General features: G+C 41.4%; 1 protein-coding gene across 3 annotated transcripts in view; it reads right to left on the bottom strand.

Annotated features, from left to right (window-relative positions):
• The window catches only part of FANCC (FA complementation group C), a 281,158-nt gene that overhangs the window by 171,472 nt on the left and 86,634 nt on the right, over positions 1–23,052 (bottom strand). For 2 of the 3 annotated variants that reach the window (XM_059656415.1, XM_059656419.1), the window contains exon 2: positions 14,564–14,733. The exons of the other annotated variant lie outside the window; for it this stretch is intronic. The gene's annotated coding sequence lies outside the window, so the exon portion shown is untranslated. The remainder of the gene's footprint in view (positions 1–14,563; positions 14,734–23,052) is intronic. 3 annotated transcript variants of the gene reach the window in all.

Raw genomic sequence — 23,052 nt, 5'->3', positions numbered from 1 at the left:
CTGGCCACTCATAATAATATATATCCCATGTTCAAAGGCTGTTAAATTGCATTGTTTACCCATATCTTCAGAAAAAAATCACTTCTGTCATGGTAAACAACCTGCTTCCCTATTTATAATGAATTGTCTGGCTCTCTAGCAACTTCAGTGCGAAATTATAGCTAATTTCCCTACAAACATCAGGTGGCCATAATAATCTGGCCACTCAGTGTATATTTCGGAAATTAGCCCCTTATCAGAGGCCCGGTGCACAAATTTGTGCACAGGTGGAGTCCCTAGGCCTGGCTGGGGATCAGGGCCATCTTGTCCAGTCCCAATCGGGGGGTGGGGAGGGAGGAACAAGGGGGAGGGATCGTGGGAGGGTTCCTGGTCAGCCCCAATGGGGCAATCAGGGTGGCCAGGGGGAGGGACCATGGAAGGTTGGCCAGCCGGCCGGGCAGAGGGACCTCCTGGGAGGAGGGACTGTGGGAGTTTGGCAGGCTGGGGGGAGGGGCCATGGGAGTTTGGCCAGCCGCATGAAGTTGGCTGGCTGGGGGGAGGGGTCACAGTAGGTTGACTATGGGAGCGCACTGACCACCAAGGGGCAGCTCCTACATTGAGTGTGTTCCCCCTGGTGGTCAGTGTGCATCATAGCGACTGGTCAACCAGTCATTCCAGTCATTCGGTCATAACGGTCGCTTAGGATTTTATATATATAGATATCATTGGCAAATATATTCTGTCATACAGTTGGTTCTCTTTTCATTTTGTTGATGGTTTTTGTGGGGGGTTTTTTGCTGTGCAGAAGCTTTTTAGCTGGATGTAGTCTCATTTGTTTTTTTCCTGTTTCCCTTGGCAACAATATTATGAGATGTGAGATTTTATTGCCTATGTCTTAGTCCAGGATTTTTATGGCTTCGTGACTCACATTTAAGTACTGTATCCATTTTGAGTTTATTCTTGTATGTGGTGTAAGTTGGTGGTCTCGTTTCATTTTTTTGCGTGTACCTGTCTAATTTTCCCAACACCATTTATTAAAGAGACTGTCTTTACTCCATTGTATGCTCTTGGCAATTATTAATTGACCATAAAGGAGTGGGATGATTTCTGGGCTCTCTGTTCTGTTCCACTGATCTACATGCCTGTTTTTTCTGTCAGTACCAGGCTGTTTTTATTACAATGGCTTTGTAGTATAATTTGATATACGGTATTGTGATGCCTCCGACTTTGTTCTTCTTTCTCAAAATTGCTGCAGCTATTTTGGGTCTTTTTTCGTTCCATATAAATTTCTGGAATGTTTGTTCTAGATCTGTGAAATATGCCACTAGCACAGGGGTGGGCAAACTATTTGACTCGAGGGCCACAATGGGTTCTTAAACTAGACCGGAGGGCCGGAACAAAAGCATGGATGGAGTGTTTGTGTGAACTAATATAAATTCAAAGTAAACATCATTACATAAAAGGGTACGGTGTTTTTTTTTTGGTTTTTTTTTAGTTTTATTCATTTCAAACGGGCTGGATCCAGCCCGCGGGCCGTAGTTTGCCCACGGCTGCACTAGCATTTTAATAGGAATTCCATTGAATCTATTGATTGCTTTGGGTAGTATGGACATTTTAATTTTAATGATGTTAATTCTTCCCACCCATGGAACAAGGTATGTGCATCCACTTATTTGTATCTTCCTCAATTTCTCTTTCCAATGTCCTATAATTTTCCAAGTCCAGGTCTTTTACCTCCATGGTTAAATTTACTCCTAGGGACCTTATTTTTTGTTGTTGTTGTTGTTGTTATGGTAAATGGGATTGTTTTCTTAGTTTCTTTTTCTGATAGTTCATTATTGGTGTGTAAAAATGGAAAATGAAACATTTTAAAAAGGATATTTTATTGGTGCCTTTAAATTCACTGATGAGTAAAAAGGGGATTACTAGGGACTAAAATAGCATGCTTTCTGTGGAGTCATTTTGAATTATTTTTAAATGTGTCACCCAGCTGTAGCTCCAATCATTACCATCTGAACTTTTTATCATGAGTAATATCATTACACTAAAAGTCATTATACCTCCACAGGCACATGCTAATTATGTACGAAAAGCACAGCTGATAATACTTTGTATTTTCTTTTTAAGATTGAGCTATTTTTAAATGTTCAGAATATGAAATTCCTTTGTGTATTTTAATGTAGTGGGAAATCAAAAACATCTACGGGCATTTCATAGTTTGTGTCTAAGAAATGTTTTTGAAGTTCTTATGCTTTATGTGCATTTCTGGCTTCTCATAGGTGTAAAAAAAATCTCTATGCATTACTGTCTAATGAATTTTCTTCCCACTTTCTCGTTCTTAGAAAAAAGGAAAAGAATTTATTTCACATGTATTGATTTGAACAATCTGCTTAAAGACTGTTGTATATGCTTGATCTCATTGACAAGACAAAAATCATATTTTAGTAAAATATGATAAACTCCAATTATTGAGGGGGTGTACTAGTCCTAAGTGAAAGAAAATAAAACCTATAACCTTGACTTACCATACCTGAAGTGCATATTAAATAGAACAGCGGAGCCAGGCAGCGAGCATGTGCCTCAGGCAGAGCTAGGGAAGTAACTCCAGGTGCTCCACTACCATCCCAGCCTCCTGGCCTCCTCACCATGGGAAGCACACCAGGCAGAGAAGGGATGGCTGCTTCAACAGGTGTAGGCCTTTAAAGACATACTTTCCTAGGCAGGGATAACACAGCTATCTAATTTCAAAAGACTACTCTGTAAGTGATGAGTTTAAATCCTCATCGGCAAGGAATAACAGATAAAATGCTGCCAATTAAATGTCAAAAACATCAACAAAGGAGTTTCTTATTACTAAAAAAAAAAAAAAAAAAAAAAAATTTAAAAGATTCTATAACTGCCCTGGCCAGTGTGCTTCAGTTGGTTAGAGCGTGGTCCCGTACACCGAAAAGGTTTCCTCTCTCTCTCTCTCTCTCTCTCTCTCTCTCTCTCTCTCTCTCTCTCATCTTTTCCTCTCTCCCTTGCTTCCTCCCTCCTCTCTCTCTAAATTCAATAAAAACATATCCTCAGGTGAAGACTTTTTAAAAAAAAGATTTGTACAATTTGGTTGCTGTACAAAAAATTTCTAGACCAGGAAGATTAAAGTTTTAAAATGGTACTAAAATTTTAATTTTAAAGTAGGTTCATGTTTAAATGGGGGGAAAAAGTTTTAAGAATAGAAGGAATATATGCATATTGTCAAACGGCATATAATAGCCAAAAATGATTCTTCCCCTTCTCTTATTGTCCTCCTCATCCAGTCATCACCAATACCTGTCAATTCTATCTCCCTAATTTTATTGCTCTCCACTTTATTGTGCTTCCAGAAACTGCACTTTCATCAGCACTGAGACAAGACTTCCACCAGTGAATCATAATCTTTTTTCCACCAGCGAAAAGATTATGATTCACTAAAGGCTCAGATGGTGGTTAGCATTTTTTAGCAATAAAGTATTTTTAATTGCATACTTAATAGACCACAGTGTAGTGTAAACATAACTTTCATATACACTGAGAAACCAAAACATTCGTGTAACCCGCTTTATTGCGATATTCGCTTTATTGCAGTGGTCTGGAACCAAATCCACAGTATTTCCTAAGTACACCTGTATGTGTGATTTGATTTGATCTCATCCACTTCTTTTCACTTCTACTGCCTCCATCCCATCCCATCCCCATCCATGTCTTCACCTGCCCCTCTCAAATTTATTCTCAATGACAAAAACAACTCCATTAACACAACTGACAGGAACAACTTTTCCAAATGTATATCTGACCCAGCATATTCCTGCTTAAATTCTCCCATTCCCTCCCAATAACTTCCTTGCAAAGAAACCCTAACTCCTCGTAAAATGAAAAATCCCAGCTCCTTACCAGAGTCTCTTAGGTCCTGCAAATGCAGATCCAGCAACCCTCCGGTCTCCCATGTTCCTCTCCCCAGCTGAACCCGGTCCAGTCCAGGTCTCTCATCTGTTCCCCCAACAAACCAAACCACTCCCTGCTTCCAGATCTTTCTGCTGATTTCTCCACAGCTATTACATTGGTAATTAACCTGCATTCACGTATTCACTTAGTTACTGCCTCCTCAGGGGATTAGTATGTACATTCCTTGTCTCCCTAAAATTGCCACATGTCTGGCAAACACTCAACAAATACTAAATGAAGAAATGAATAATTCACTGATATTTTTCAACTATAATTCTGAGCCAAATGCCATAACAAAATGCTTTTCCAGATAAAGCATTTTAATTTTTAATCTCTATAATTCTATTATCGATCTAGTGGCCATTCAATAAGTTCTTCATTTTACAGAAGCACTGAGAGATTATGTAATTGCCCAAAGATTACATAAAAGCCCCTCAAAAAATGTAAGGTATTTTTATGTTATCTATGTTAAACTTAATTATTAGTATCCTATTTTAGAAATATAGCTTTTACATACACATATTTACTATGCTCTTGGGAATATATTAAATACTTTATGCATCTAACTAATTTAATCCTCACAACAACCCTATGAAATAGGTAGTTATCATTTTACAGAAGCACCGAGAGATTATGTAATTGCCCAAAGAGTACATAAAAGCCCAAAGGAAGTAACTGCTAGTAAACAGCAGAGCTACAATTGTGGAACTTGAATTCAGAGGGTCTGGCTCTAAAGTCGATGCCCTTAAATAAAGAACTAAACTGAAGAACAAATTGATAAATTTGTTATATATTTCACATGGCTCTAGGTGCAAATCAGTTCAGATATTTGGAGACAATGAATTGAAGAACTTTTTTTTCATTTTTTAAATTAACATACAATTGAATTATAACATTAGTTCCAGGTGTACAACCTAATGATTCAATATTTGTATTTATTATGAGATGATCACCACAGTAAGTCTAGCTAACATCTGTCATCATAGTTACAAAAATTTTTTCTTGTGATGAAAACTTTTAAGATCTATTATTGAACAACTTTTCAATATATAATGCAGGATTAGCTATAATCACCATGTTATATATTGCCATCACTTATTTGTTTTATAACTGGAATAAAATGAAGAGCTTTTTGATAGAAAAGAAACATTATTTTATCATAACAAAATTACAAACAACCTTCCCATTGCTTAGCAATGGAAATATATCCACTTGTTTTAAATGGCAACAGTTTTGGGGATCGTGCAGTGCAGGTACAGATGTTCTAAGCCACAGCCAGTCTGGGGAGGGCACGTTGGGGGGAGGAGTTGGGGAGGAGGAGATGGTAGTGGTCAGGAAGCGGTGGTGCTTTGGTTGTGATGGTACCAGTGGGAGAGCTGCACGCATTTAGTGACCAGTAGCCAAGGATGTTGAACATGTTGCAGTGCACTGAGACGGACAGCAGCTACAAAGAAAAATGGAATTCCCCAACAAGAAACACTGACTTGACTGGAATACTACGAATAGGCATCTGGTGTTGCGCATTCCTCCTCCCTTCTTCTGGTTTAGCTCCTTACACTCATTTAGGAAAGTATCTCTCCTCTATTCCCCAAGTCTTGGTGGGTCTATTAATCAAGGCTCCTTGTGCCATCAGCCAAGGGTGGGATGCTAATTCAGGTTAGGCAAACCAGACTCTGCTGGGAACATGGACCTTGAGTAGACTGACATAGGGAGGAAGTAAGTCATTCAGAGACTATTCGTGTAGGGCAAACTATGGCCCGCGGGCCGGATCATTTGAAATGAATAAAACTAAAAAAAAAAAAGAGACCGTACTCTTTTATGTAATGATGTTTACTTTGAATTTATATTAGTTCACACAAACACTCCATCCATGCTTTTGTTCCGGCCCTCCGGTCCAGTTTAAGAACCCATTGTGGCCCTCGAGTCAAAAAGTTTGCCCACCCCTGGTCTAGATCCCTGGAGCTACCCTACGTTATGTGCTTCTCTATTTCCATTATCTATCCAGCGGCCTTCCAATAAATCTTCTTTTATACCTTTTATTCCCCTTAAATCAACCACTGCTGATTTCTCTGATTTTTTAATCAAAGAACAAAAACAACTGATACAGCCTGAAATTGATACAGTGCCTGATACAAACTGATACCAGATAGTGGGCTACAGTCAACAGACCTTTGAAGACAGGATGGAAATTTAGGACTGGTTGCTGGCCCAAGTCAGGGAAAATGGGAGTGGAACTCCTGTTCGTATTAGGGAATTGGAAACCAGAAGTCCACAGAACAAGAAGGTAATACAGATTATAGGGTATCACCTGCAATCGGGGCCCCTGACTCATGTTCCTCCAGTAGGAAGGACCAGGTGAAAGGCACTGGACTATAAAAAGAACAATGCCACACATCTGGTGATTCAGAGAACCCTACCTCCGCAACTGAGGGGCCAAAGGGCCCTCAATAATATTAGACTATCATAAACATAATCAAATGGTGACTCCAACTCAAACTGCATTTTCAGTGCGGGGCCTAACTGGAGAAAAGTAATACCATCCTTGGCACCTAGAATGCAGTGATGAGCCAGTAAATGCATTTCTCCATTGTGATAAACTGAAGACATGAGAAAGTATCTTCCTTTCACCTGCCTAAGGGGTATCAACTCAGGACACAGCACATTACAATGGTCCACCACACTGCAGCTATCAGGCTAATAGAGCCGGGAGAGTAAGAAGATACAGAAGCCTCGCATGCATTTCAGATGGTGGGATATAAATCCCACAGACAGAGGGCCTCCACTTCAAGAAGTTTCTTGTGATCCAATGGTCTGTGTCAAGTCAGGATATGCCCTTAAATGAGGATACACAAGAAACAAATACCAGTGGTTGCCTCCAGTGTGGAGACCTAGGTAGCTGAATAAGTGCAGAAAAAGAACTTCGGTCTTACAGTATACTTTTTTGTACCTTTTCAATCAAATGGCATGTACATTAATTACTTACTCGAAAATAATAAACATAAAAATAAAGTAAATGATAACTGTGCCCTTTATACCTGCTAAGAGGAAAAATGCTTGGCTGATAGCTCAGGGATTCTGAAGGCAACACATATTGCACAGGTTTTAGACAGGTTTTAGCTTCCACTCATTTGCCTCCCAATGAGAAAATATGGGTAGGGCACAGACCAAGAGTACACTGCAGTGAAGAGTGCTTCAGAGTCCACGCTGAAGCACTCTTCTACTCAGCTCTTTGACCCAGCAGATCCAATCCTATATAATAAAAGGCTAATATGCAAATTGATTGGATGGCGGAACAACCAGTCGCTATGACATTCCATGCTCAACCAGAAGCAGGGCTCACAGCTGGTGAATGCAGCGGCGGTGGTGGGAGCCTCTCCCACCTCCATGGCAGCACTAAGGATGTCCAACTGCCGGCTTAGACCTGCTTCTCCTGCGGGGAGTGGGCCTAAGCCATCAGTCAGACATCCCCCGAGGGCTTGCAGACTGCGAGATGGCGAATCTCGTGCACTGGGCCTCTAGTACTGTTTAAAGCAGCAGTCCCCAACTGGTGGTCTGTGGACCACTGGTGGTCCGTGAGGTCTGAAAGGTTGGCAACTGCTGGTTTAAAGCACATGTGAAAGGTCCGTATTCTGGGAAGAGCTATGGCAGGCCTCACTCACTGGACTGATCTTCCAAGTGACAAAGCCGGGTGTGCCCAGTAGCAATCTACCATCATGTCCAAATTTTGCCTGTTGGTCAAAATGCATGAGTGAGGTTTCTGGACACTATTTGCATAAGTCTTGCTTGCACTGTCATATAATACTTAAAAATTCCCTTCCCTTTCATTTTCTCTGCCCTACTACTGCATAGGGAGTATATTATTAGTAGACAAATTTTCTAAAGTCTATAATTCACAGAACAAAACAGACATGGGAAGAGGAACTAACATTAGCCAAACTCCAAGACATGAAGCTAGGTACATTAACCAGGCATTACTTCGGGTTACCTCCCTTTCTTAAGGAAGAGAGAGCTAAATTATGTTAGTTGGAAATGTTTTAAAAATTCTGCGTGTGAAAAAAAAAAAAAAAAATTCTGCGTGTGGCCTTTGCCAGTTTGGCTCAGTAGATAGAGTTTCGGCCTGTAGACCAAAGGGTCCCGGCTTCCGGTCAAGGGCATGTACCTCGGTTGCAGGCTCCTCCCCAGCCAGGCCCTGATTGGGGCTCGTGCAGGAGGCAACCAATCAATGTGTTTCTCTCACGTTGATATTTCTCTCTGTCTTTCCCTCTTCTACTCTCTCTAAAAATCAATGGAAAAAATATCCTCAGGTGAGGATTAACAACAACAAAAATTCTACATGTGTAAAACAGTAGGTTTGAATGTTCTGAGTAACTAAAGGTAGTAGATATCAGTGGGTTTGCCCACCCAGCACCATTTTCCTGTCCTTTTAATATATATGTACCCACTCTTGCTTTCAAGAACTGCCCTTCTTCCTTTCCATACAGTTTTAGTGTGACTATGGTGTGCCTCCTTACAGGTAAAACTAACAGCAAGGAAATGCACTATTCAAAGAAAATGAAGTTTATGCCTCTTTGTCTCACACCACTCATAAGCAACAGACTTTCAGCCAACAAGGAGAGCAGCTTATAATATTCTCACTTAGAACAGGCTACGTGGTACAAGCGGAATTTAATGATCCTTTTTTTAACCCATTCAATGAGCATCTTTAAATATACTAAAAAGTAGAGAAAACAGCCAAATGAATCCCTATGTATCCATTAACCAGGTCAAATAATTACTAAAATTTTCCATATTTAAAGCAAATCAAAGACTATAACTTTATACAAAATACTTAGATTTGTATCTCTTTTTTATAAAGATTTTTTCAAAGAAGAACCTTAACTACAATATAGCTCTTTCACACCCAATAAAGCCAACACTATCATCTAACAGCCCATCTATGTTCAGAGTTCTTTAAAATTTCATTTTATACTTGGGTTGTTTATATTTAGATTCAAGTTAAGATTCACACATTCATTGCATCAGGTCAGTAGTCACATTTCTCCTTTAATCTGTAACAATTACCCCTCTTTATCATTTTAACCTTTCAAATTACTTATTCCCTGGATAAAACAATACATTTGACCTACCGAATGTCTCACCTTGGCATATGGCTGATTGCATCCCTTTTGGTGTTAACACGTTTGTTATACCCTATATTGCTTACAAACTTATAGCTAGACTTACAAGTTCCATTCGATTCAGGGTGATTTCTTTTGCAAGAATACTTAATTTGTGGTGTTGTGTACTTTCAATCAAATCTGAAGCCACATAATATTTGCTTGTTTCATGTATCATTAATGTTGAAACTGACCGGACAAATGCTCACCTATCTGAATTCAAATAACGGAATTGGAGACAGAAGTATGGCGAAAAGGAGACCTTTCATACATTCTTGCAAGAGCGGGTGTCCAGGTGAACAGGCGCACACAGAGCAGTGATCACAGGCTATTTCTCCCTGGGGTGCGAGAGTCCCTCCTCCGGTTCCTCACTGGCTGAGTGCTATGGAGTTAATACTTTTCCTCATACATCATCTAGGTCTCATTGTCTCCCATCGGGCCATTAAAAAAAAGGTGGGCTGAGGCCTTTTCTAGTTATCTCCCCATCTTGTTGAGGTGGGTGTGAGGTGTTTTGTCCTGGGTGCCTCCGGGTTTCCACCCTGATGCTGGCTCACTACACAGTTCTTTGTTCTTATACCCTCTCCGTTTGCCCTGGGGAAATTCAATAACCTGTCCATTAAAAGTTGACTATGTTGAAGATGGATCACAGAGGCCTATTTCCTACAGGTATTGTCAACCAAATCCTCTCATGTACCTTAATGTTGAAAATGACCAGTGGTTTCAGATACTGTCAACTTTACTTCACCATTAACCCTTTCACTACTGGTTTTAGGATCTATTGGTGATTATTTTAGTCCCACAAGGGGTTGAAAAATAGTGATTTTCTAACTTTATCCATTCTGCTACTTTTGTGTTTCTTAATATACACAAGTTTTATATATTTAGGTAGTCAGACTAACCTTTCCCTTTGGAACTCCAATAAATGTCTCTTCAATCCCCTGAAACTGTCCCATGAAATTATTCAGCACAAGACCTCTTCCTCAGGTTCTAGATCTCCCAGTTTCGCAAGAAATGGCAAATGCCCTGAGGTTGAATAGCTGCTGTAGAATGCTCAGTAAGTACTAGTACTTAAGTACTTTCCCTTAGCTCCAAGGTATTACCCTTGAGTCCAGAGTACCTTTGCAATTTTCCAATATCTTCAAAACATGTTTTACCTGGCTCTTCTAGCCACTCTAAAATAGCTGAAAGTGAAAGTCTATAATAAGTTCTCATGATTAAAGAAAATTGGTAAATAAAAATATGGTACAGGATATATTTAATGTAAACATACTTAAGTTAAAATTGCATCCAATATCAGTTCTACTTAAGTAATTGGAGACCAACCTTTCTGCTTCAAGTTATTATATAAGGCTACATCAATATTTACCACATTAGAATTTAAAATGAGAAAAAATTAAAATCTAAGAATATACATATACACTCTTCTGATTCTGGGCGCTTAGGGAGTGCAGGCTTCAGTGCAGACATGGCTAAGTTCAAGACCACACCATGCACAACCAGTCCTGAATATGGCACTGAAATGGCATCAAGAAACCCCAATCACAAAGATATGAATCTCTTAAGGGGTAGACCCCAACTTCCTGAGGAACATGCGCTTTGCCAAGAAGCACAAGAAGGGCCTAAAGAAGATGCAGGCCAATGCCAAGGCCATAAGTGCATGTGCCAAAGCTATGGAGGCCCTCCTAAGCCCAAGGAGGTCAAGCTCAAGACCCCAGAGGGTGGCAGCTGCAAGCTCAATCAACTTGCCTACATCGCTCACCCCAAGCTTGGGAAACGTGCTCTCAGATTCTGCTAGCCAAAGGCCAAGGTTCAAACCAAGACTAAGGTGGCCGCAGCTCCAGCTCCAGCTCCCAGTGGTGCCCAGGCCCACATGAAGGCTCCAAAGTAGAGGCCTCTGTCTGCCAATGTAAGGAGGAAAGGACGGATGTGCCCCCTGGGCTGCTCTCTGCATGGAGCTGGTGTACTCCTGTGCTATTTGTACAAATAAGCCTGAGGCAGGATATGTACAAAAAACACACAAAAAAACACATACACACATATTCCATTAGCTGCCAGATGGATGACATCATCATACATCAGGCAGCCTCTTAACACCTCCACTGTATACTTATGAGAGAATGAGAGTAGGAAACGCGAATAATATCTTTAGGATTATTATAAAAACTAGAGGCCCGGTGCACAAAAATTTGTGCACTCGGGGGGGAGGGGGGTCCCTCAGCCCGGCCTGTGCCCTCTCGCAGTCTGGGACCCCTCAGGAGATAATGACCTGCTGGCTTAGGCCTGCTCCCGGGTGGTAGAGGGCAGGCCCAATCCCTAGGTGCAGCCCCTGGTCGGGCTCAGAGCAGGGCCGATTGGGGAGTTGGGGCGCTGCCCCGTCATGCACAGAGCAGGGCAGATTGGGAGGTTGTGATGCCACCCTCAGACACGCTCAGGGTAGGGCCAATTGGGGGGTTGGGGCACCGTCCCCTGTCACACCCAAGGCAGGGTCTTTGGGGAGGTTGCGACGCCACCCTCTGTCACGCACAGAGCAGGGCCAATCAGGGGGTTGGGGCACTGCCACCGTCACACACAGAGCAGGGCCCATCAGGGGGTTGGGGCACCACCCTCTATAACCCACAGAGGAGGGCCGATCAGGGGGTTGGGGCGCCGCCACTCTCACACTCAGGGCAGGGCCGATGGGGAGGTTATGGCTCTACCCCATCACACACAGAGCAGGGCCTGTGTGGGGGGGGGGGGGGAGAGGGGGGGGTTGGGGAGCTCCCCCCTATCAGGCACAGAGCAGGGCTGCTCAGGGGGTTGGGGACCCGCCCCCTGTCACACACAGAGCCGCAGGGTGATCAGGGGGTTTGGGCGCTGCCCCCTGTCACGCTGATCCCGGTGCCGGGAAGCATATTACCCTTTTACTATATAGGGTAGAGGCCTGGTGCATGGGTGGGGCCGGCTGGTTTGCCCTGAAGGCTGACCTGGATCAGGGTGGGGGTCCCCACTGGGGTGTCTGGCCAATCTGGGTGAGGGGCTGAGGGCTGTTTTCAGGCTGGGAGTGACTGAAGTTCCCAACCGCTCCTTTTTTTCTTTTTTATTCTGGGCCAGCTTTACCTTGAGGCTTGGCTCCAGCTCTTAGGCCTCTGGCTGAAAGTAGGTTTCTGGCCTTTGCTTACAATGTTGCCAATCTGCTGGCTGAAGTCCGGTGGTATTTGTTACAATGTTTCTTAAACTGCCCACTCAGAGGCCTGCAGCCTCAGGCGGGGAACGTTGGTTTCCTCCGTCACTGAGGCAAGCAAGCCTCATGTTAGTTTCAAGCTGCCTGGCTGCCGGCCGCCATCTTGGCTGACAGTTACTTTGCATATCTCACTGATTAGCCAATGAAAAGGGTAGCGGTCGTACGCCAATTACCATGTTTCTCTTTTATTAGTGTAGATAGTGTTGCTCTTGTGGCCCTCCTGAAAGGGTCCCCACACACATTTTGAGAATGGCTATAGTAGACCAGCCCTGGTATTCCCATTTGCCCTCCTACCGACTATAGGTACGGGCACTATTATGCAACTCTGGGAAATGAGAACTAGTTTTAGCTGGAGGGTTTCTGAGAGAGTCTCAATCTTAAATAAATACAGCTTTTCCATACTAGACACTGTACATTTCATGTGACACTCAGAACAGCAGCAGTCACCTTGGGACCCAGGAGTAAGTAAGCCTCCCAGGACTGATCAACCTGCTGCAAGTAGCAAAGCAGAAAGATGGGCCTGGGTCCTCTCAACTAGCATAGCAGAGGCAATGAAGTAGCCAACCTTGGAATTTTCCTTTGGGCTTACCCCATCTTTCTTGGGATTTTCTGTTACTTGTAGTCAAACATGTTCTAGCTGGCACATCTCAAAACCTAGTTTGCTGAACACATTCTGAAAATCACTGCTATGCACAGTACCTGGCACACAGTAGGAACTCAATAAATATTTGTTGAATAAATATGTGAATAAATAAGTACACAAACCTTAGTGGATTCGGTAGATAAAATAATAAAATTCTGACCAACTTTGTGTTGCTAGACACCATGTAGTTCCCAGATTGTCAATATTTCCAACAAAGGTCATTATGAATGTCACGGCATCAAAAACGGCCGCATACAGTACTTGTCAAGGGAGCCAAGAGGGTTCAAAATCGCTTTCCTTTGGTCTGCACCAACTAAAAGCCAGGGGTATGAAAGGTAAGTCTATACCAGTGATGGTGAACCTATGACACACGTGTCAGAGGTGACATGTGAACTCATTTTTTTGGTGATTTTTCTTTGTTAAATGGCATTTAAATATATAAAATAAATATCAAAAATATAAGTCTTTGTTTTACTATGGTTGCAAATATCAAAAAATTTCTGTATGTGACACGGCACCAGAGTTAAGTTAGGGTTTTTCAAAATGCTGACATGCTGAGCTCAAAAGGTTCGCCATCACTTGTCTATACATACCATATACAGACCACAACCTGCTCAAAGTGGCAACCTGATAAAGAGCACTACTTATTTTCCACTTCCCCTGAGCATGAATCAACTGAAGTAGCTTCTCCATGAAATAAGCACCAAACAGATTTGTGAACAGAATGCTACAAAACATGCTGTTTATGGAAGAAGAAAAAAAGACAAACCAAATACCTAGCCTTCAATTAATGTCATCAGCTAGGGGCACAATGGCCTTGTCAGAAAATATTTAAAACTTCTAGAAATATAACCAAATATAAAATTAAGAAGCTTATATTCAACTATGCTTAAGCTTAACAACATTCTTCCTCTTCCTTACTGAGAGCCTGATGCCAGTATTTTTGAATTACTTTAAAGTAATGTTTCTTTGCTTCATTATTTTAAGGTTGGTCAATCTGTCCCTGTGTTTGTGGGGGTTTTTTAAAAAGTTACAATAAAATATTCTAATTTCCATAAAGTGTTTATGAAAGAAACAAATGATATTTTTCCCCTTAAAACAATGAAGTGTTAAGAAAATTTCCACTAGGAGGAGCTGGCTTTTTCTCTGTTGAGTCAGCAGTGTTTCACCTCTGAGATACCCTAATCAAAAACACAGACCTGAAATTTGCAGATAATTTCAAACAAACCTCAATCATAAACAAAATCTGGGTCTGAGGAATCAGCAGAGGCAACTGCAACCCAGGTGCAGAGCGTACACACTCTTCAGATGGCTTTGCAAAGAATTAAGGAAATTCAATCTGTCTGGAGATTTCCTGAGCTCCCTTCTTCCACCCATGTCCCCACCGTGCGGGGGGGAAAGAGCTACTCTCTGGACCTGGTTTCCAAGTGGATCCTTTCAAGATAGTGCTGCCTTCAGGCTACTAAGCTAGAAACACCACCCTTGTTCTCCCTCAGCACCGCACAGCTCTCGCTGGGACTCGAGAAACACCAGTCTCGCGCATACATTCTGTTAGAATACTGGTTATTTCTTTCCTTGCATTCTTGTCTTCAATTCACTTACCTGACAGTCAGACTGTGAACTTTTGGTGAGACCAGTTAGAAAAATGGGCTGAGGGGCACATTAGACGTTAAAATACTAGAAATCTTCTTCTTGCCTCTGTCACTGGTGACTCGGCTCCAAGTTACGTCTGCCTCTTTCCACCGTTGGTTTGTTCCACCGGTAATTTATTACTAAATAAACAAAAACAAACAAAAATCCCACTCATTTATTGGGAACTTACTTTATGACAAGAACTCTGAAAAACATTGCAAATAAAAAGATGGCAGTGTTCCTTGCTCTAACACAACCTGTGGCTAATGAGGAAATCAGGGTCTATAAACAGATAAAACATAATCCTTTGTGGGAAGGGCTAGGAGAGAAGGAGCCATACAGAAACGATGCATGAGCTAAGCCAATGAAGTATGAGCAGCAATGAACCAGGCAAAACATCAAAACCAAGCCCAGGGTGCTACTACACTTCATAGGAAGAGTTAAGTTACCTTTGATTCATGTTTCTCAAACTTGAAGAAAAAGATTCTTGAAGAGCAGGCAGACAGCTCTGGTTGGGGGAGGGTGGTGGTGGGGTGGTAGAGGGATTGAGGGAAAGAGAAAAAGAAAAGACAGAGAGAACTCCCAGACATGAACAACAGTGTAGTGATATGGGCGGGGGTGGGGGGGGGGTGTGCAAGAGGCACAGCAGGGATAAATGGTGATGGAAAAAATAAAATAAGAAAGATTCTTGAGAGCTCTTAGAATCGTCTAAAATCATTATTCTATTAAATACTAACAAACAAAACTAGCAAAATATGTATTGTACTTATAACTTATACAACTATAGATATTTTTAAATGCACAAATACCAACAATTCTACAAACTCAATAAAATTTCAATTGACAAAGTGATTTCAATGTGATCACTAATGGAGGATACTAAGCCTCACTTAGACTAGTCAGGTGGACTTGGTACTGACTGCTACTGGCAGCTTCTGTTGTGTTTGCTGGGGATAGTTCAATTCGTGAAACAGCAATGTCTCATTCAGCTCAAGCACATTATTCACATTTTTACCTCTGTTCATTTTTCAATATCTAAAAGTAGTGCTCCTTGGCACCAATACAAACACAACTGCAGACAGTGACATCTTAAGACACCATTTAGTTAAAATTTGTTTGCTTGGAAACAATCGATTTTTTTAAGTTACCACCAAAATGACAAATACAAGGTAAAATCCTTATAGAGAACCATCGAATCCTAATAAAACCCACCTGCTTAATCCCTAATAAATCCCATCTTTTGGGGGCTGCCAGCCTCTGAAGGAGTTTAAATAACTGTATGTTATGGGTCAATGAACTCACACAGAAAAGCATTTTTGTGGTTAGCTTTTAGTACTACGTCAAACCAAATATCTCACTTTATTTCCTTTAAAACCTCAGCCCACATGACTTCCAGTTAAGATGGCACAGAAAATCACGCTGATGGATTCTCTCTACTCCAAACACACAGCAATGAAAAGAAACACAAGAAAACTAAAAGAATGCAGGCAAACTCAAAAATAATATAAACATCTCTATGAAATAGATATGGTGCAGACACCAAGAGGCCAGTCCTCGAAGTTAAAGCCTGGAGCCTCCAACGTTCAGGATCCAAAAATAGGCACCAAAACTGGAAGTATGAGTCCTAAGGGTTTCGAGGCCAAACATAACCCACAAAGGAGAGTGGATCACTGCTTGAAGGCAGGGTCAGAGGTGATCATTGGAGGCGGGCTCCCCATTCCTGGTTTCATATGGAACAGTGGCCCAGGGAGCAGGGCAGGACACAGGCCATCCAGCGACTAGGAACTCAGTGAAGCAGCCTATGATTGCCTGAGTAACTACATCACCGCTTCGGTTCTGGACTAGGGTTCCATGTAAGCCAGAGAGGCGACTGTAATGCTGCTAAACAAAGAAAAGTGAGCACAGAGGGAGAAAGAGTGGTGGAAAATAAAAAAATAAATGAAAATACCTTATTCAAAACCAAAGTTCTAAGGTATATAAAGAAATCTAATGCCAATACAGGCAACTTAACAAACCAGCCATCAGATCACTAACTTACTTCAGATGAAATGAATAGTATAAAACAGTCCAAAATAAGTATACTTATATAATTTTAAAGGAATAAGAAATTATAAACCAAAAAAGGCAAAATTAAAACAAGAAGAGATGTTTAAAAAAGAAACAATTGGAAATTATATAATGAAGAATAGTCACTGAAATAAAAAACTCAGTACCCAAGATACTTTAGACTGGACAGAACTGAAGTAAGAACCAGCACATTTGAAGCTAACACGAAGAAATTCACACAGATTGCAACTCAAAAGATAAGGAAGAAAAATATAAAGAGTACTTAAGAAACAGAAGGACAGCTCCACAAACATCTGGAAGGCATCAGAGCAAACGAAAGAGAAGAGGATGGAAAAGAAAAGAAGCAGTATTTAAAGAGATAAAACTAAGTATATTTAAAGATAAGCTAAAAATGTTCAAGAAATACATGGGTTTTAGATTAAAAGTACATTCTAAATACTGAGAAAGATAATTTAAACAAACAAGTAAGCAGATAAATAAATCAATTTTTAAAAGCCACACAAACTAAAAATATTTATTATTTTTTAAAAATCACAAAAGCTACCGGAGAGCACCTGCACACCCACTGGCCAGGGGGTCACAAAGCCCTCAGGGAGGCTGGCTCGGTGCAGCAGCCTGGCCAGCTGAGCCCACTGCGACCCGGCTGCCTGCGGAGACAGCAGGCAACCAGCAGCTCAGATCCTCACACCCAGGCTGATACAGAAGCTCCATAAGCATTTTGTAGCTTCCTTAACAGCTGGTGGATACAAGTTAAAGCAACTGTCCTTCACACTAGCGACAACCCCAAGAAACCTCCTGAAAAAGCAGATCCCTAAATGTTTCAGGCAACTTCTGGGAACAAGAGATTTGTCCTCCCTGGAATGGATACTCAGCTCTGGGCTTAAATTTCTCTTCCTTTCCCACCAGGCTTCTCCCAGCAGCACCAAATATGAACTTTACTGGATGCCTTTGTTCACCATCAACCAACTTTAGACCAAAAACTCATTATATAGTACAAGAAGTGAGGAAAGGAGCTGATACCAACAGGGTTCACAGTCAGCTACAGTTACTACTAGCGGCTAGTTAACTACTTTTTCATCTATATTCCTTCATCACTTACAATTTCCCTACCACATGTTATTTCATTATATTGCATCTTCTCTGAAGCTAAAGGAAAGAAAACATAAAGAAACAAGAATGAGCCCTGGCAGTGTGGCTCAATTGGTTGGGCGCATCGTCCATGCACAGAGGTCACCAGTCCAATTCCTGGTCAGGGCATATGCCTAAGTTGGGGGTTCGATCAAATTAGGGGGTATGTAGGAGGCAACTGACTCATATTTCTCTCTCATTTCTTTCTCTCTCTCTCTCTCTCTCTCTCTCTCTCTCTCTCTCTCTCTCTCTCTCTCCCTCCCTCCCTCCCTCCCTCCCTCCCCCCCTTCTCAAAATCAATGAAAACATTTATTTCTAAAACCTACTCAAAAAAACAAAAACAAAAAGGAAACAAGAATGATAGCTTACTTATCTGGAAAGAAGCTTGACTTGGAAGATCACAGATGATTTCCAATGGGAAAAAAAATGGTATCAGAAAACTGGTAACACATAATTGTTCAGATAAAGCTATAATTTTAAAAAACAGTTTAGTAAACCCCTCATTTAGGTACCCTTGGAAAGCAGACAGCGCTCAGGCAAGCTAGAAAAGGTAAAGACCAGAATTCACCACATTTCCAGACAGAAAAACCTCTCACCGGAACCACCCAGATGATGCTATCCCAATTGTGTACCTTGCAGTCACTCAAAGGGATCAATAGGGAAATAGGCCCTAGTTTCAAAACCTTTCTAAAAACTGTTATGCTATGGCACAAGAGCACCACCTACTGTAATAGTTCCAAGGGACAATTTAGTCCATTTATTGAAAAATGGCTATGTACCCACTTCTACCCAAATGTTTACCTTGCTTCAGAAAAATGACTGTGGAGGGATGGACTTCAAATCATTTCAACCTAATTGGCTGTCTCCCTCTCTTTTAAAACTGGGGACTTTGCCAAGACCCCCATTTTTGCTTTAATAATGTCCCCTTTCCTTCCCAGGCAGCTATCTTAGTGAATACTGATATACCTAGAGCTCGTCCCCTCCACGTTTCCGAGGGGCAGAGGAAAACTCAAGGGGAGAGCTGTAGTAGTTCAAACGGGTCTGAAGGATACATGTAATGTAAATTTTAAGCCCTACAATACCCTTATAAAGACTGGGGAATAGTGTTTTTGAAAACTCATTTCAAGATGAATACAATAGTTCCCCTCCCCTTAAGGAGCTTAAAATAAACACAGAGAAATGAACCACTAGCAAAATAGAATAAAGAAGAAAATAACCTGGGAAAAACAATTTATGGGATATCATCAGTAACAGCAGGGTAGAGCTGATTGTTTCGGTTGTGCTGTATACACACAGAATACAACTACAGCCATGGCAAACACAGGGTTCTTTCTGGAGCCCCCTTCAGGGCTTTCTAGGTATTGCCAACTACAAAAATCCTGACAGACTCCCCTGAACAATCCACATGAAGTCTAGCCTGTGTGTCAGTTAGCTTTGTTATTTTTTATTGGTCTGGTGGGGGCACTCTATTTATGAGCCACTGCATGTGTAACCTCTCCTCTGCCTGAGTGGTAATGAAAAAGCAGCAGTTCGTATTTACTCCCATCATGCTGCACACCTCTCATCTAGTACTAGTCAGGGTTTCCATTACAGCCAGAGCACGCACATGAAAATAGAGAAGAGATTCTCCACACAGCACATTCAGGGAAGAAAAAACATGTATCCTCAAAATATCAGTCATCTGATGCCTGTAAAAATACAAATTTGTTAACTTGGAAATCATAAAAACTTCAAAACAATATATGTGTCAGTATTCTGTTTCAATTACTTCACAAGAAAAGAAAAATGATACTTTAGAAAAATTCCAATCACAGTTCTCTAGTACCTAAACCGCTAGCAAAATGGGCAGTCTGCAGAACTCTGTTTGCTAACGCCCCTGGGCAAGGGGACCCAGGGCAGTGTCACAGGGGGGTGAGTTCCACTGAATGTGAAAACCTCAGGGGAGATATTTGTTGAAAAAGAATGAGGTTATACAGAGACAAATTCTAAGTCAAAGAGCAACTGACTAATTGACTAAAGAAGAAAAGAGCCCAAGCTGGGATTGATAGGCCCATAAAATGTTTTAAAGGCATAATAATATTGGGTTTTAGTTGTCCAATATAAAAGACTTTAATGTTAGAATATACCAACAGGGGCCTAGCAAAAATTTAGTAAGTCTGCTAAATATGACCCAATTCTGGTCCATTAGAATTTCAGATGAAGTGGACACTTGCAGTTAATCTACCAACCGTTTTCTACCTTCCTCGTTCTTATAAAACCAAAACTTCCTAGCCACCAGATTTTGGTGAGAAGAAAATGGGCTCTAATTGTGTTCAAGCAGCAGTTCTCAGTCACGGGCAATCTTGACCCTCTGGGGCCCTCGGACAATGTTTGACATTTTTGGATGTCATGATGGGGGGACTGTGCTACTGGTATCCAGTGGGTAGAGGTCAGGGATGCTGCTGAACATCCTACAATGCACAGGACAGTCCCCTACAATAAAAAATTATTGAGCTTGCCCTGGCCAGGGGGCTTGGCTGGTTGGAGTGTCCTCCCACACACCAAAGGATGCAAGTTCGATTCCCGGTCAGGGGCGCATACTTAAGTTGCTGGTTCGATTCCTGGTCAGGGTGCGTACAGGGTTTTTCTCTCTCTCTCAATGATCTCTCTCTCTCTCTCTCTCTCTCTCTCTCTTTCTCTCTCCCCCTCCACCTCCCCCCAACACACACACACACACACACACACACACACACACACACTTTCCTCTGTCTCTCAAAACCAATGAAAAGATATCCTCAGATGAGGATTTTTTTTTTTAAAAAAATCATTGGGCCCTACCCATGCTACAACACTATCGCTCACACAGGAGCTACTGGAAAAAGGCTCTCCTGGCCAGGTGTGAGGAAAGAAACTAGAGCTCTAGTTGCTGCAGGAAGCCAGCGTTAGCGTGAAGTATAGAAGGCAAACACAGAGTTCAGGTAAATGACTTTTGCCGTAAGGGCTCTTAAAAAGATATACCACTTTTTGAACAATGACTCATTTTTCCCCTTCATTAAATGACCTTTTCACCACACAGCACACTAAGTAAATCACATAATATTTCAATATTATGGTTTCAGATAAAGAACAGACTCACTGATTTACTCAACACAGCAGTTTCTTGTCAAGAATATCACATGGAACAAAAAGACTTTAAAAATTGTTCAAATATCACATCTCATCTGTTAGTAGGCTAAATGGTGCCCCCCCCCCAAATATATGTCATGTCCTAACCCTCATTACCTTAAGAGTAAATTCATATTCACCTTGTATGGCAATAGGTGTGATTAAGTTAAGGCTCCTGAGAAGAGGTACTTATCCTGGATTGTGAGGGCAGGCCGTATGTGCAATCATATGTATCCTTATGAGAGAGGGAGCAGGACTTGGAGACAGACACACACAGGAGGAGGCAATGTGAAACAGGCCACAAGTGATGTGGCCGCAAGCCCAGGAATGCTATGCTGGCAGCCACCAGAAGCTGGAAGAGGAAAGAACCAGATTCTCTCCTAGAGTTCCCAGAGGTAACTCAGCCTTGCCAGGTTTTGGACTTTCTGCTCCAGAAAAGTAAGAGAATAAACCTGTTGTTTAAACCAGCGTTGGCCAACCGGTGGTCCGTGAACACTGGTGGTCTGAAAGGATGGCGGCCGCTGGTTTAAACCACTAAATTTGTGATAATTTGTTATAGCAGCTTCAGGAAACTAATGCAGCATCTTTCAAGAAGGTATAGAAATTGCAGGCCACAAGAAGGGAAGCAAATTTACATCTTGCTTTTTGTGGGGAGGAAACCCAAAGATTCCTTTTCTACAGAAATGACAAAGGTTTCCACATTAGGAGTTTTTTCACTGTCAAAGCCCAAAGAAGTAAAAAAATGACCATTATGCACTTCTGATACAAATGCATGCTCTCCACCATCTTCCAAAAAATGCTCCTTCCCGCCTCCATCAATCCCCACATCCTGTCAAGCATTCTCTTTCTCCTTTATTGAGGCAAGAAAGCAATATTTTATTATATTTATATGCAAACTGTATTTATTAATTTTTAAATTATTGCTTACGACATAAAAATGTTTTCATTGCTCAATGATAATTTTTTTTTTATTTGTGGTAAATACTTGGATATCTTGGGTTGGCCTGAAACACAGAATAACTTTTCCCATTAAAATTAACAGAAATAATTATTTTCTTTACAAACTTTTCACTTAGTGACAGGGTTTATAGGAATGAATTGAGGTCATTAAGTAAAAAATAGGTATATTTATTCCACCTATAGCAAATGCATGATTAGTAGCTTGATTTCTTGGCCCTCTTCATTAATACCTTGTCAAGAATATCATATGGGAGAAAAAGATTTTTAAAATGGTTAAACACGCCATCTCATTAACACTAGTTTAATGTTGCCCTCTCCCTGCCCCCCCCCCCACCAATACATGTCCATTCCCTAATCCCTGGAACCTATTAATATTACCTTTAAGGAGTGCAGGAGTTACAGATTGGAAGTCAACGATCCAAACCAACCCTTTCATTTCACAGGGTAGGTAAGAGGGTGCAGAGGAATGAAGTACCTTCCTTAAACCACCCATATTGTTAGAATTCCAACCAGAACAGAATCCAAGTCTCCTAGCACCTAGCCCCATGTTCTGAGGTTATAAGAAGGAATTGGAAAAAAAAAAAAAGTGAATAAAGAGACAGAAAACAGCAGAACTTTTTTCTTTTTTGAGAAAAAATGAAATGATATAGGCATTCTTTAGATTAGAAAAGGAAAGGGTGGTTAATGAATTAATAAATGCCTACAGGTGAAGAAAACAATGACTGACTAGAGCTGCCTCAACTTACACTTATTCTGCACTGGTAATTAGACCTTGGTTTTCTATCTTTCTGTGTCTCGCAACCCAAAGAGTCTTCAAGACCTTAATTATGTAAGGTTCTATTACATCATTATACTAGATTCTACTGGTACTATATCTCAGTTGTAGACCAAAAACCCATACAACTAGCTCAAGTCCAATGGGGGAGGGTGTTGCTATGAAAAAGCTACAATAAAAGATCTCATGGATACTCAAGGAAAGAAAAGAGAGTTTAGCTGGACCAAATAAAAACTGTGACTAAAATTCCCACCACCATCTCCTATGGGTCTCCACATGTCTGCTCCACTCCACAGCTTCTCTCTATGGACTAGCTTCCTCTTTTTCTTCTTCCCCAGGGCTTGCACATGGTTTTTATGGTATAGTTAAGAATCTGGTCACAACA

The sequence above is a fragment of the Myotis daubentonii genome, chromosome 11 (genome assembly GCF_963259705.1).
Source record: "Myotis daubentonii chromosome 11, mMyoDau2.1, whole genome shotgun sequence".
Lineage (NCBI taxonomy): Eukaryota > Metazoa > Chordata > Mammalia > Chiroptera > Vespertilionidae > Myotis > Myotis daubentonii.
This window is presented reverse-complemented; position numbering and strand designations above follow the sequence as displayed.